Source organism: Nerophis ophidion, linkage group LG01, assembly GCF_033978795.1.
Source record: "Nerophis ophidion isolate RoL-2023_Sa linkage group LG01, RoL_Noph_v1.0, whole genome shotgun sequence".
Taxonomy (NCBI): Eukaryota; Metazoa; Chordata; class Actinopteri; order Syngnathiformes; family Syngnathidae; genus Nerophis; species Nerophis ophidion.
The window spans coordinates 69,282,762-69,297,414 of record NC_084611.1 but is presented as its reverse complement, the minus strand read 5'-3'; the positions used below and the strand labels follow the sequence as shown (position 1 = coordinate 69,297,414).

At 41.9% G+C, this 14,653-nt stretch overlaps 5 non-coding genes across 5 annotated transcripts; 2 read left to right on the top strand and 3 right to left on the bottom strand.

Moving 5' to 3' along the window:
• The first annotated feature begins 9,838 nt into the window (after positions 1-9,838).
• Positions 9,839-9,911, top strand: trnav-aac (transfer RNA valine (anticodon AAC)). Its single transcript has one exon. It is a non-coding gene; the product is annotated as a tRNA-Val (tRNA).
• Positions 9,912-12,691: 2,780 nt separating this feature from the next.
• On the bottom strand, positions 12,692-12,762 carry trnag-ccc (transfer RNA glycine (anticodon CCC)). Its single transcript has one exon. It is a non-coding gene; the product is annotated as a tRNA-Gly (tRNA).
• A 217-nt stretch (positions 12,763-12,979) lies between these two features.
• On the top strand, positions 12,980-13,052 carry trnav-cac (transfer RNA valine (anticodon CAC)). Its single transcript has one exon. It is a non-coding gene; the product is annotated as a tRNA-Val (tRNA).
• A 1,036-nt stretch (positions 13,053-14,088) lies between these two features.
• On the bottom strand, positions 14,089-14,162 carry trnan-guu (transfer RNA asparagine (anticodon GUU)). Its single transcript has one exon. It is a non-coding gene; the product is annotated as a tRNA-Asn (tRNA).
• A 221-nt stretch (positions 14,163-14,383) lies between these two features.
• trnag-gcc (transfer RNA glycine (anticodon GCC)) lies at positions 14,384-14,454 on the bottom strand. The gene has a single exon. It is a non-coding gene; the product is annotated as a tRNA-Gly (tRNA).
• Positions 14,455-14,653: the final 199 nt, after the last annotated feature.

Genomic DNA, 14,653 nt, shown 5'->3' with positions numbered 1-14,653 from the left:
ATGCTAACATGCTACTCTAATCAATGCTAACATGCTTTTTACGCTAGCTGTATGTACATTTGAAACTAGATACCCACATTTAATGCGAAACAAACACTTACCAATCGACGGATTTAAGTTGCTCCAGTGTCACAAGATGCGAAAGTCCTGATCGTCTGGTCCCCACATTTTTACCGGCGATGCTAATAAGGCAGCCATGCTATGGGCCACTTCATTATTTACACCCATTTTATGGCCGAATAGCGTCAATAGCTATTCGCTCAATAGCTTCAATTTCTTCTTCAATATCTTCTTCAATTTCGTTTTCGCTATCTGCCTCTATACTCCGACCATCTGTTTCAATTCATGCGTAATCTGTTGAATCGCTTCAATTTCGTTTTCGCTATCTGCCTCTATACTCCGACCATCTGTTTCAATTCATGCGTAATCTGTTGAATCGCTTAAACCGCTGAAATCCGAGTCTGAATCCGAGCTAATGTCGTTATATCTTGCTGTGGTAACCGCCATGTTGTTTGTATTGGCAGCCCTGTATGACGTCACAGGGAAATGGACAGTCGCATCGCAAATAGGGAAAATCAAGAACTTTAAAGCTTTTTTTAGGGATATTCCGGGAGGTGTAAAATTTTGAAAAAAACTTCGAAAAATAAAACAAGCCACTGGGAACTGATTTTTATGGTTTTTAACCCTTTTGAAATTGTGATAATGTTCCCCTTTAAAGCATCTTGAGCAGAGAGATTTCCTTGTTTATTTGCTTCTTTAAGGGTATCGCTCAATAACAGACCTATTTCTGTCTCTGCTTTTGTGATGTTCTTTACTATGTATATGATGACTGCGTAGGCGTCAGTGACAAAGCTAATGTCCATGTTAGCGTTCCAACACTTCAATAAATTCCTATTACTCTGGTTAACCCAGGTGTCGTTTACTCCTCGCCTATAAACCACCTTATTCTTAGTCTCCAGCCGCCTATAAGCGAGCTCAAAGACTGCCTGTGTCAGAGTTGTCACTGACAGTTTGTTTGTGTTTTAGTTTCTCCTCTGTGTTTAATATTTCCTGTCCTTGGTTCCTGTGTAGTGCTCATATTTTGGTTCAGCTTCCTGTTTGTCTCCCCGTGTCCTATTTTCACTCAGCTGCGGCTGATTGGCATCTGGTCACACCTGATGTCAATCAGCCAGCTCCTATTTTACCTGCTTTGTTCCTCCAGTCAGGGCTGGATCATTGTACTGTCATTTGTATTATATTGTCGTTGCCACATATGACTTGTCGTGCTACCTGTCGTGTCGTTTTGTTACAGCTACTACCTGTCATGCTACATTTTGTCCTGGTCGTCGTAGCGGTAAGCTTTTTCTGTTAGCATTAGTTATTTCTAGTTTTTCTGTTTGCTATCCACTACCTTCCATGCTAAAGTTCCTTTTTGTTTTCTAGCTTCCAGTGCTAGCTCCCTTAGTGTGTTATTCCGCCCACGTGCGTGCTTTTTGTTTGTTCTTGTTTAGTTTAAATTAAATCATGTTTTCATATTCTATGCCTGCCTCCGTCTCTGCATCATGGGGTTTGACAACAAATACCCCTGACATCCTGGTTGATGCCCACACTGGCAAACAACTCTTCTATACTACCAAAAGGCTCCTCCCTCTCCATGGCATCCCTTTCTCTCGACATAATCAACCGCGCAACCTCCTTTGGCATATTTTGTCCCTCATCGTCCAGACAGCTTCACTGTGGCCTGTTTTCTGAAATACAACTACCCCATGTCCTCGTTCCCTTTTTAGCAAAAAACCCATTCTTTGATTTTGCAGATGAAAGTGCGTGCAGATATCGGTTTTGGAAAATTGAAACAGCATTTTGTTTTATTTTTACGACATGACTTTGAATGCCGTTTTGAATGCGTTTGAACTGATGACACAACGTTCAATGTTGTGTAATTGTCTGAGGATAGCTCACAGGTTACATATTTGTCAATAAACTATGCAACTTCTAAGTCGGTGTTTTTTTTATAAATTTGGTGAGCTCCCTCAATCCAAAACAGCACATGAACATGGGGGGACCCACGCTGCTGGAACTCATTTCGATTACTTATCTACAATCTTGCCAACTGGTTGAGACGGGGACATGAGTACTTCCTTCAAAAAACAGCGCCACCTGTAGTCAAACATCCTCGGGGCTGTGACCGGGTTGCGACGCAACAGCTCGCACCTATCGGCCCACTCTGTAACTGTTCTACTGTCCGCCGTCCTGTCTCAGGATGCTGGCAAGGAGATTCTGACAGCGCAAATCAGCAGAAGAAAAGGAGCAGAACCATGATGGAATCCCTAATTGGCGGACACAAGCCAAAAGGTCTTTCTGAGCCAAAGACCAAAAAGCTGGCGTCCCGCGAATGGGCCAAAGGAAATGAAAACCGTCATCAAACTGTAGAAAGCGCTTCAGAGACTTGTCGTCTTTGACCAATTCCACTGAGAATGCTGACACCCCTTACCTTTACGCATCGCGACCAAAATGCTACATATCACTTGGTCTATTTTGGACAAATACTGTCTCAAGGATATATATTCCACATTGCGCGCAAAATGGCCACCAGAATGCATTATATGATTATTAAAATAGCGAGACAATGTTAAGCGATGCATGCGGCTGGTGTGGAAATAATTTATACTCGTCAGAAACAGCACAGGGAAACACACCGCCTCATTTCATTTGTCCGAAAGCATTCTAACCGGACTATTACCTTCCGCGGAGGCAAGACTTAAAACATGCTCAAAATACTGATCTATTGCTTCCTGACCAATAGCAACAGGCATAAGACAAGTGTCTTGAAACATGCAGTGCTGTTGTCTGTCATGTAACATTTCATCTTGTGCCATGTCTTCTGCTACCTCTTCTGCCCCAATTTCCTGCTCTACAGCCTCATCCTCACTGGACTGTCTGTCAACAACAACCTGGTCACCCTGACCAGCCTGACCATCCTCTACAACAACCTCTTCTTCCCTACAAAAATCATTTAACCATTCCTTGTTGAACTCAATGTCTTTAATCAAGACATTGGTTCTCTTTAAGTAATCCATAGCCCGTTTGACATGCCACGAGTCAACAAATTGATACTCATAGTGTCCTTTGTAAGTTAGATTCCGCTTTAACTCAACTTGAAGCAGAGACGCCTCCGTACTGGACCGTAGCAACCGATTGGTGGTTTGTACAATGTTTGCCGGAACACAAGTAACGGGCCCATGTACGCCATTCTGATCACACTTAGGCAACGCCAACACCTTCATAAAAGGGATGCGTAAAGCAAATCCACAACTGACCTCTGGACGCAACAATGAGACAGGGATCAACACACTTATCATACTATGCGGATAATGCTCACTATTACAATTATTTGCAATGCCAGCCGTTGCTAAACTTGCTGCATATACTTACCTCTCACAGCACAGCACCTGATATTTGAACAGCAGCCTATGACAAACACTACATGTCCATGTCTAACCTTATCCAAAAAACTATCTATGACAAAACCAAAATCTACAGACCTCTCCAGCCTCTGCTTCCGACTCAGCTGTACACTAGTTATCACTTGCTGCCTATGTTTTAAACTAACACTATACTGCCTTTTACTGCCTAGTTTAACCCTTTCCCTGTGTTCTAAATTAAATCTATATTTCCCTTCACTGCTTGCTTTAACACGTTCCCTGTGTTCTAAATTATCTCTATATGTCCCTACAATGTTTGTTTTAACCCTTTCGCTGTGTTCTAAATCATCTCTATATTTCCCTGCACTGCTTGCTTTAACCCTTTCACCGTGTTCTAAATTATCGCTATATGTCCCTACACTGTTTGCTTTAACCCTGTCCCTGTGTTCCAAATTATCCCTCTATTTTATTTCACTCGCCACTTTACTCCGGAATTTAACCCTTCCTTATGCTCAATATTATCCCTGCATTTCCCTACACTCTTTTCTTTAACCCTGTCCCTGTGTTCCAAATTATCCCTGTATTTTATTTCACTCGCCACTTTACTCACAAATTTAACCCTTTCCCTGTGCTCAATGTTATCCCTGTATTTCATACACGGCTTGCTTTAACCCTGACCCTGTGTTTTAAAATATCTCTATATGTCCCTACACTGTTTGTTTTAACCCTGTCCCTTTGTTCCAAATTATCCCTGTATTTTATTTCACTTGCCACTTTACTCCCGAATGTAACCCTTGCCTGTGCTCAATATTGTCCCTGTGTTTCCCTACACTGTTTGCTTTAACCCTTTCCCTGTGTTCTAAATTATCTCTATATGTCCCTACACTGTTTGTTTTAACCCTGACCCTGTGTTGTAAATTATCTCTATATGTCCCTACACTGTTTGTTTTAACCCTGTCCCTGTGTTCCAAACTATCCCTGTATTTTATTTCACCTGCCACTTTACCCCCGAATTCAACCCTACCCTGTGCTCAATATTATCCCTCTTTTTACCCTTCACTGCTTGCTTTAACACTTTCCCTATGTTCTAAATTATCTCTATATGTCCCTACACTGTTTGTTTTAACCCTGTCCCTGTGTTCCAAATCATCCCTGTATTTTATTTCACTTGCCACTTTACTCCCGAATTTAACCCTACCCTGTGCTCAATATTATCCCTCTGTTTCCCTAAACTGTCTGCTTGAACCCTTTCGGTGTGTTCTAAATCATGTCTATATTTCCCTGCACTGCTTGCTTTAACCCTTACACTGTGTTCTAAATGGTCTCTCTATGCCCCTACACTGTTTGCTTTAACCCTGTCCTGTGTTCCAAATTATCCCTGTATTTTATTTCACTTGCCACTTTACTCCCGAATTTAACCCTCCCTTATGCTCGAAATTATCCCTGTGTTTCCGTACACTCTTTTCTTTAACCCTGTCCTTGTGTTCCAAATTATCCCTGTATTTTATTTCACTCGCCACTTTACTCACATATTTTACCCTTTCCCTGTGCTCAATATTATCCCTGTATTTCATACACGGCTTGCTTTAACCCCGACCCTGTGTTTTAAAATATCTCTTTATGTCCCTACACTGTTTGTTTTAACCCTGTCCCTTTGTTGTAAATTATCTCTATAAGTCCCTACACTGTTTGTTTTAACCCCGTCCCTGTGTTCCAAATCATCCCAGTATTTTATTTCACACACCACTTTACTCCCGAATTTAACCCGTCCTTATGCTCAATATTATCCCTCTATTTCCCTACACTCTTTTCTTTAACCCTGTCCTTGTGTTCCAAATTATCCCTGTATTTTATTTCACTCGAAACTTTACTCACGGATTTAACCCTTTCCCTGTGCTCAATATTATCCCTGTATTTCATACACTGCTTGCTTTAACCCTGAGATCCAAATTATCCCTGTACTTCCCTACACTGCTTGCTTTCACCCTTTCTCTGTGCTCAAAACTATATCTTTATTGCTTTCCCTGAAGTTCAAGTCCTTACTATACATTTTCCTATAAAGCGGGGCACGTCTCTCTCGATGTCTAACATTTAAAGTTAAAAGACCAATGATTGTCACACAATTTGCGAAATTTGTTCTCTGCATTTGATCCATCCCCTTGTTCACCCCCTGGGATTTAATGTATCCTGCAGTCTTTTATTACGCTTTAAATACTTTGTTGCACTAGAATCCCTCCTTATTGTACTTTCCTCTACAACCTCTATAAAATGTTTACCTGAATCTAGACAATCTATCCCAACTACTGCCTGCCCCGCTCCATCTTTCACTGAAGACCTAGTGCAACAGCCTATATCCCTGCCTAATTTTCAATAACCATGACAGTTTTGCACTCCAGGCTTTGAAACACAAAGAACATACTCGAAATGCTGGCAACCGACATTCTCCAAGTAAATGCAGTCCGCTGACAAACATTTACTGCTGCAACTATAAACAACGACCATCATCAAATGTAAAAATGTCAATGCCTAAATAATCTGCAGTGTCCTGGATTTCAATCTCTGTAGCCCAAGTCTTGACACACTTCATCCTGGACTGCTTGATATATTGCCCGAACTATTTTCTCGCTAAGGCAGTGAACACCTTAGTAGGAACCTCTCTATGCACCAAACCACCAACATTCATAAAATCTACCTTTAATCGACTACACAACGCTCTACAAACATCATCACCGAGGGGACGGAAAAACTGTTTCTCACTCTTTGATGCAGTGATGAACACTACATCGGAGTTGACTATAACGCTATCAAAACACTTTAAATATTTTGACATGCGTTCACTGGAAAAAAAAATCTTACGCTTTTTTGGCAACAAATTCTGCTGTTGAGCCACTGCTAACTTCACTTAAAAAAGTGAGAACAGAAGCGCCAGACAGTGCTTCATCACCAGCCCCACTCTGACAAACAGATGGGGCTGCAAAAATGATTTCGAGGTCACTAAATCCTGGTGCCGGAGCAGTGCTCATCTCTATTAAGCCACCCTCCACAGAAACACCGGATTGTGCGTGGCTCACAGCTTGACCTGCATCACTCTCAAACAAGGAGGTGGTGACACAAACATCATTGATGTCACTAAGCTCAGGTGCTGCAGCAGTGTTCATCTCAAAGATGCAACTTTCTACAGAAGCTCAAGATAATGCTGGACTTGCACCTACACTAACCCCAACGGCACACAGCTCAAAAGGCTTCGGCCCTGGACTGAGAGCGTCAGCCAAACAACAGATATAGTGATGCAGGTCATCTAAACAGGAAAAGTGCAGTATTACACTGGCCACAGCTACTATGTGAGAGACTGTCGACCACAGCGAACTGTCCATCCTCACAGATGATGGCAGATATAGACGTTACCAGTGTCAGCAGACACGTGCTGTACTGCCTGAAAATTCCATCTAATCCATTACGCAGTCACAAAGGGACTGTTTTCCTGCTCAACACCCACATCACCGGATACTGGGTGTTGACTAAAATGGAAACTAAACAACTGCTCGTCAATAACTACATGACTAGGTAGATCCGGCACGGAAAAATAATGTGACGGATGGCTAAAAATACCCAGGTTGCGCATAATACTGTACAATTTGTCGCCGGAAAACAGGATGCGATCGAGATCCTGTGTCTCCCCCGAAAACACGCTTTTCACCACATGATTAGCTATACTACTTGATGCACTGTCCATGCATTGCATCCCTCCGTAACTAGACCTGCTATCCCCCTGGTGAAAAGATTTGCGCACAACCTTAGCTAACGTAATTCCCCAACGATCCCTCTCGACCATTGCCACACGACCGCAGACGGACTGAGGTTCACTAACACTACCACTATCACTAGGTAGAAAAACAGAAGCAACCTTATCTTTGAAGACCTGCAGCGGCACCTGGGCTTCCTCCTGGACAGCAGGCTCCTCCCTGATGACCCCTGGTTCCCCACGGACCGCTGGCACCTGAAATTGTACATATGGTGCATCTTGACACTAACCCTACGTTCACACAACCAGTGATGAGTGCAACTCAGGACTGATGGCCGTGATTGGACGATGGGAACTAAAGATCCCGGGAGACTTGGCGGGAAGAATGTCATTGAACATAAATAACATTGTAGCATTTTGGAACGAATGCGGAGAAACCACCCAACATGAAATCATATGAGCTAAACGCCCACTGGGCTGCCGCATCGTCAATGATCACCGGCTGTGTGACTGCAGAGTAAGGGGAAAAATGGGGTCACCAACCTGCCCCCTCCGTCCGGCGCGCCTGATGGCTACACGTCTCCGACGACACCTCTCAGGACAAGCCTATTGAAATGAAAAGACACATTTATAGAGACTGTCTACTTAAGTCCTACTTAATTAGATATTTTACAATCGTGTATCACATACTCACAAACATTTCCCAACATTTGATTAACAACCATTGGTAATAATGGTAATAACAATTTTAAAGTGGCTTGGGCATTTTATTAGGAAGCCTTGTTGTTGAGGTGATCAGGACATGTACCACCGGTATGGGACCATGAAGAAGACCTACGACACGCTGAAGAGACTATGTCTCTCAGCAGACCTGGGAGCGCCTCGGGATCACCCGGGAAGAGCTGGTGGAAGTGGCTGAGGAGAGGGAAGTCTGGGCTTCCCTGATTGGGCTACTGCCCCCGCGACCCAAGCACGGATAAGCGGTAGAAGATGGATGGATGGATGAATTATTAAACAGAGAAAAAGTTGTATACACATGTATTGTACATCAGTCTCTTAGATTAGTTTATAAACTCTTTCATCAACATTTAATCAGAAGGGTTCAATCTCTCTCCTGTGCTTATTTGAAGCCGACACGACAAACAGCCTCAGAGGAAATGTTTGACAAAAGGCAAGTTAAAGGGGGAGTTGGAAAATTCTTGTTGATTTTTGCTGGGGATTGTCAGTGGATGACATATAGGTCTAACTGAGACCTACATAAAGGTTTTGTTTTATGTGTCTACGACATTCCTACTGGGAGTTAGAGGCAGTTTTGTCCGTGTTTTCTTCCTAGGGGGTGCTAGAGCGCAATTTTGAGTTTTGGGGTTTGGTTTTTTGATTAAATCGCAATTTTCGCCAGTCCTGATGTCTAATTTGATGAGTTTTGAAGCATGTTAAGGATGTAAAATTAGAGATCAAAGAGGCGGCCGTATTATAATAAAGAATAATAATTAAAAAATGCTAGATATTCAGTAGGGTCCTCTGTCCCTTTGGGACATCGGTCCCTAATACAATAAAACGCTACAAATTCAATAGGGTCCTCTGTCCCTTTGGGACATCGGTCCCTAATACAATAAAACGCTACAAATTCAATAGGGTCCTCTGTCCCTTTGGGACATCGGTCCCTAAAAACATTGTAGTAAACATCAAACTCTGTGGATCCATTGAGATTTCAGTCAAAATGAATAGCATTTAGTCTTCCATTCATGTGGTTTGAAAACAAACTGAGAAAGTGATAAAGAAAAAACATCAAGACACTGACAGGATTTGAGCCAAAAATCTACCGTTTAACAAACAGGCACATTGACTGACAGCTACAGCGCCTGGAAAATCATGGATTTCAACTCGGTGCCTATAACCCTATACTCAATTGATAGCCAATTTGAAGCGATAGCATTGATTATCACTCATTTACATTAGTTTAAACGAGCATGGCTGAAAGTTATGTTGCAAACGTGGCACATGTTTTAACTAGAAATCTTGTGCAAATTTAGAGAAGGACATGGGCTGTACAAGAAAACCCCCAACCCGGGTGCTCGTGTCAAAATCTCGTCCCTAGGTGGGCTAAAAACAACCCTCTCAGAAACAGCCGAACGCGCTGACTGTTTATGCCACAGACACAGACTTCTACAATTGATTCATTACTCCCCGAAACATTATAAAATCTCATGTTACAATGGCCCGATGTCATTGTTTTTAGATGGGTGTAATTTGGAGTACACTGCTTCATCCTTTGGTGAGTCCAATATGCCTTTTGACTGGAATGCCTGTGTTTAGCGGTTGTCACAAACATTGCTTTTGTCCCTTATGAATATTGTTTAAAATGTAATAAAAGCAACAGAGATCATTAGCCAGGAATCGGACCCGGGTCTCCCTTATGGCAAGAGAGAATTCTACCACTGAACCACCAAAGCCTGTGGAGCAGACAGTATTCATGAACTTGGTTAAGATGAAGAGCGTTTGAAATGCGGGCTGCGACGGACAAAAAAATGCTACGAAGTGGAACACATTCTACATGTACAAGGGATATAACAAAATCCACAAAAGGCAAGAAATGCAATGCAGCTAATAACAGCAATAAGACTAGCAAGCACCACGTTCTCCATCGGCCGAAAATCAATTTGTGAGTCTTGATAAAGGTTTGAGACTTGCAGTAGTTTCCATGGTGTAGTGGTTATCACATTCGCTTAACACGCGAAAGGTCCCCTGATCGAAACAGGGTGGAAATAAGTTATAGTTTTTTTTTGCTTTACTTCTTACCTCTATAAATAAACAAGGATATAAATAATAGCAAGGTCCTATGTTTCATCATGAAGTAGTATGCAACATAACTGATCAACTCATGTACAGCTGAGCACACACAACACCAAATTTAGAGGGTTCTCATATAGGCAGACCTCAGGATTCAACATCACGAATGCTGGGTTCCATGAAAATGTCACGCACAAACCAGTGAAATCGTCATTCATTCAAGTCACTTTAATGTACGGGCGTTGAATGGATTGATACTGTACTATTTAGATTGATTTATAAGATGTTTAAACTCTCAGTTTAGCAAGAATCATAGGAGTAATTCCCAAAGAATTAGAGAAGACAGCTGTAGTCAGAATGGGTGTTGCTTTCAATATAAGAGTCAGTTAAAAATTCACCTGAAACCTAAATCATAGCAGAAGATTGTTCCGATCCATCGACCTCTGGGTTACGGGACCGGGAAATGGAAGAAAGAGTCCAGGCCTTTTATCTTTAAGAAGCTTTAGTGGTTTTCACAGTCAATGCACTTCACCTTTTTTTTGTCGAATTGGTAATTTCTTCCTTTGTTTTCTCTTTTCCTTGTATTGATTTTGTTTTCGTTTTTGTAAAACTGTATAAAGAGACATAAAATACATGTCAAATGAACACTACTAAGTAACAACATGTCCGTACATTTTTGCTGCATTACATGTTTTCACACATACACACACGGCCCATACAATAGCATGTAAACAGTGTTCATAAACGTATGTAAATAGTCCGAACACTCAAAGCCACACATGAATAAGATTTACATATAGAATGCTTGTAAACAACACAGGATAATATACATTATACACTGAGGAGAGACACAAAGATTGCACCCTCCTTTAGAGGAGTGAGCTAGCAAGCAAAGAAGTTAAATGCTAAGTAGCAACAAGCTAAAACATGAGAACAAGCTATCGTCACACAGTACTATTTTTACATTTACACGCACACACAACGTGTTCATGTTACTCATAAAACAGACACAAGACTTACAGACAATGTTTCTAAGGCACTTCGTGGGAAGAAACAACAAACTTTGAGCGCAGAAACACATAAATACGTCTCGTGTGTGAACAAGTGAGCGTCGGACTGTCATGCGCAGACTACCGGAAACCAGAGGAAGGAGCAACTCTCCTTCAAAATAAAGGTCCCTTCCTAATACCAAATAATGTTACATCACACATTCTACGTATTCAAAGGATATAACAACATCCACAAAAGGCAAGAAATCCAATGCAGCAAATAACAGCAATAAGACTAGCGAGCACCATGTTCTCCATCGGCCGAATATCAATTTGTAAGCCTTGATAAAGGTCCCAAATTTGCAGCGGATTTGATGGTGTAGTGGTTAACACATTCGCCTAACACGCTAAAGGTCCCCTGTTTGAAACAGGGTGAAAATATGCTTTTTTTTTGCTTTCCTTCTTTTCTCTATAAATAAAAGAGGAAATAGATAATAGCAAGGTACTGTGTTTCATCATGAAGTAGTTTGCAACATACCTGATCAGCTCATGTACAGCCGAGCACACACAACACCAAATTTAGAGGGTTCTCATATAGGCAAACCTCAGGCTTCAACATCATGAAGGATAAGTTCCATGAAAATGTGACGCACAAACCTGTAAAATCTGTCAAGCATTCAAGTCACTGTAATCTACAGGCGTTGAATGGATTGTAACTGTACTGTTGAGATTGACTTATAAGATGTTTAAACTCTCACCTTAGCAGGAATCATAAATGTAATTCCCAAAGAGTTAGAGAAGACAGCTGTGGGCTGAATGGGTGTTGGCCTTTGTTTCAATACACGAATCAGTCAAAGATTCACCTGAAACCTAAACCTTAGCAGAGGATGGTTTCAATCCATCGACCTCTGGGTTATGGGCCCAGCACGCTCCCGCTGCGCCACTCTGCTGTCTTAAACCTTATAGGGCTTACTCTGGTTAGTATCCAGACAAACTACTAGTAACAAAGTGATTTGGAACCCAACTGAAGTCGTGTTTATTTCTGAGTGCTGGTTTTGTCCACATTTAAAATGGCATTTCTTATTAAGAAATTGTAGTAAACATCAAACTCTGTGGATCCATTAGGATTTCATTCAAAACGAATAGAAGTTAGGCCCACATTCACGTGGTTTAGGAAAAAACTGAGAAAGTGATACAGAAAAAACACCGACACGATTTCAGCCAAACATCTCCCGTTTAACAAACAGGCATCTTGACTGACAGCTACAGCGCCTGGAACATCATGGATTTCAACTTGATGCCTATAACCCTATACTCAACGGATAGCCAATTTGAGGGGAGAGCATTGATTATCAGTATTTTAAACAAGCACGGTTGCAAACGTGGCACACGTTTTATCTCGAAACTACTGTGCCAATTTAGAGAAGGACACGGGCTGTACAAGAAAACCCTCAAACTGTGCTCGTGGCAAAGTGTCATCCCTGGGTGGGCTTGAACCACCATCCTCTCAATTAACAACCGAGCGCTGACCAATTGCGCCACAGAGGCTGACTTCTGAAATTGATTCATTACTCCCCCAATTATTAGAAAATCTCTTGTTACGATGGCCCATTGTCATTGTCTTTGGATCGGAGTAACTTGGAGTACTCTGTTTCAGTCTTCGGTGAGTCCAATATACCTTCTGAGTGGAATGCCTGTGTCTTGCGGTTGTCACAAACATTGCTTTTGTCCCTTATGAATATTATTTAAAATCTAAAAAAAGCAAAAGATGCATTGGCCGGGAATCGGACCCGGGTCTCCCGCATGGGAAGCGAGAATTCTACCACTGAACCACCAATGCCTGCATAACAATGTTTGTTCTTGAACTCGGTTAAGAGGAAGAGGGTTTGACATGCTACGAAGTGGAACACATTCTACGTGCACAAGGGATATAACAACATCCACAAAAGGCAAGAAATGCAATTCAGCTAATAACAGCAATGAGACTTGCGAGCCACATGTTTTCCATCGGCCGAATATCAACTTGTAAGTCTTGACAAAGGTGAGTTCTTGCAGCAGTTTCCATGGTGTAGTGGTTATCACATTCACCTCACACGCGAAAGGTCCCCTGTTCGAAACAGGGTGGAAACAAGCCTTTTTTTGACTTTACTTCTTACCTTTATACATAAACCGGGAAATAAATAATAGCAAGGTCCTGTGTTTTTATCATGAAGTAGTTTACAACATACCTGATCAGCTCATGTTCAGCTGAGCACACACAACACAAAATTTAGAGGGTTCTCATTTAGGCAGACCTCAGGCTTCAACATCATGAATGCTGGGTTCCATGGAAATGTCCTGCACAAACCAGTGAACTCTGTCATTCATTCAAGTCACTGTATTCTCCGGGCGTTGGATGGATTGTAACTGTACTGTTGAGATTGACTTATAAGATGTTTAAACTCTCACCTTAGCAGGAATCATAAATGTAATTCCCAAAGAGTTAGAGAAGACAGCTGTGGGCTGAATGGGTGTTGGCCTTTGTTTCAATACAAGAATCAGTCAAAGATTCAACTGAAACCTAAACCTTAGCAGAGGATGGTTTCGATCCATCGACCTCTGGGTTATGGGCCCAGCACGCTCCCGCTGCGCCACTCTGCTGTCTTAAAACTAATAGGGCTTACTCTGGTTAGTATCCAGACAAACTACTAGTAACAAAGTTATTTGGAACCCAACTGAAGTCGTGTTTATTTCTGAGTGCTGGTTTTGTCCACATTTAAAATGGCATTTCTTATTAAGAAATTGCAGTCAACATCAAACTCTGTGAATCCATTGGGATTTCATTCAAAACGAATAGAAGTTAGGCCCACATTCACGTGGTTTAGGAAAAAACTGAGAAGGTGATACAGAAAAAACACTGACAGGATTTCAGCCAAACATCTCCCGTTTAACAAACAGGCATCTTGACTGACAGCTACAGCGCCTGGAACATCATGGATTTCAACTTGATGCCTATAACCCTATACTCAACGGATAGCCAATTTGAGGGGAGAGCATTGATTATCACTATTTTAAACACGCACGGTTGCAAACGTGGCACACGTTTTATCTCGAAACTATTGTGCCAATTTAGAGAAGGACACGGGCTGTACAAGAAAACCCTCAAATTGTGCTCATGGCAAAGCATCGTCCCTGGGTGGGTTTGAACAACTATCCTCTCAGTTAACAGCCGAGCGCGCTGACCAATTGCGCCACAGAGACTGACTTTTAAACTTGATTCATTACTCCCCCAATTATTAGAAAATCTCTTGTTACGATGGCCCAATGTCATTGTCTTTGGATGGGAGTAACTTGGAGTACTCTGCTTCAATCTTTGGTGAGTCCAATATGCCTTCTGAGTGCAATGCCTGTGTCTTGCGGTTGTCACAAACATTGCTTTTGTCCCTTATGAATATTATTTAAAATCTAAAAAAAGCAACAGATGCATTGGCCGGGAATCGGACCCAGGTCTCCCGCATGGCAAGCGAGAATTCTTCCACTGAACCACCAATGCCTGCATAACAACATTTGTTCATGAACTCGGTTAAGAGGAAGAGCGTTTGAAATGCTACGACGTGGAACACATTCTACGTGCACAAGGGATATAACAACATCCACAAAAGGCAAGAAATGCAATGCAGCTACTAACAGCAATGAGACTTGCGAGCCACATGTTTTCCATCGGCCGAATATCAACTTGTAAGTCTTGACAA